Here is a 617-nt window from a genome sequence, read left to right on the forward strand (position 1 = left end):
GTCTCGAACCTGCAGGCTCAGGCAATCCACTCACCTCAGCCTCCCAAAGGCGCGGGATTACAGGCTGAGCCACCACGCCCGGCTTATTTTTTAATTTACTGTAGAGACGAGGTCTCGCCAAGTTGCCCAGGTTGGTTTCGAACCTCTGGATTCAGGCAATCCTCTCGTCTCAGCCTTCCAAAGTGCTGGGATTACAAGCTTGAGCCACCGCGCCCAGCCCCCGGATCTTTCTTAACACGTGAGCATCCCTGGAAGGCCACCGTGGTCACGACCGAGCGGCCGAGAGGGGAGCACGTGGGCCTGTGCAGGATACGGAGAAGAGGCGTAGTCGTTCGGAAGCCCCAGGAGTGAGGTCTGTACGGGGGAGCAGGCAGGCCGGAGACATAAGCGGGGTGCGACAAAGGACACAGCGAATCTGCCCCACCCACTTTCTCGCGGACCACGTGCCCCGACGGGAAGTGCGCAGGCGCGGAGCGTGCCCCGACGGCGCACTTCACACTGGAGTCGTGGCACTGTGGGCAGGGCGGAGCGGCTCACCTCCGGCCCGCCCCGCCCACGCCCACGCCCACGCCCCCTGGACGTCACTTCTGGCCCCATCCTCCGGGGACCACGCGCCC

Source organism: Carlito syrichta, unplaced genomic scaffold (genome assembly GCF_000164805.1).
Source record: "Carlito syrichta isolate Samal-C Ts95f unplaced genomic scaffold, Tarsius_syrichta-2.0.1 Scaffold302712, whole genome shotgun sequence".
Taxonomy (NCBI): domain Eukaryota; kingdom Metazoa; phylum Chordata; class Mammalia; order Primates; family Tarsiidae; genus Carlito; species Carlito syrichta.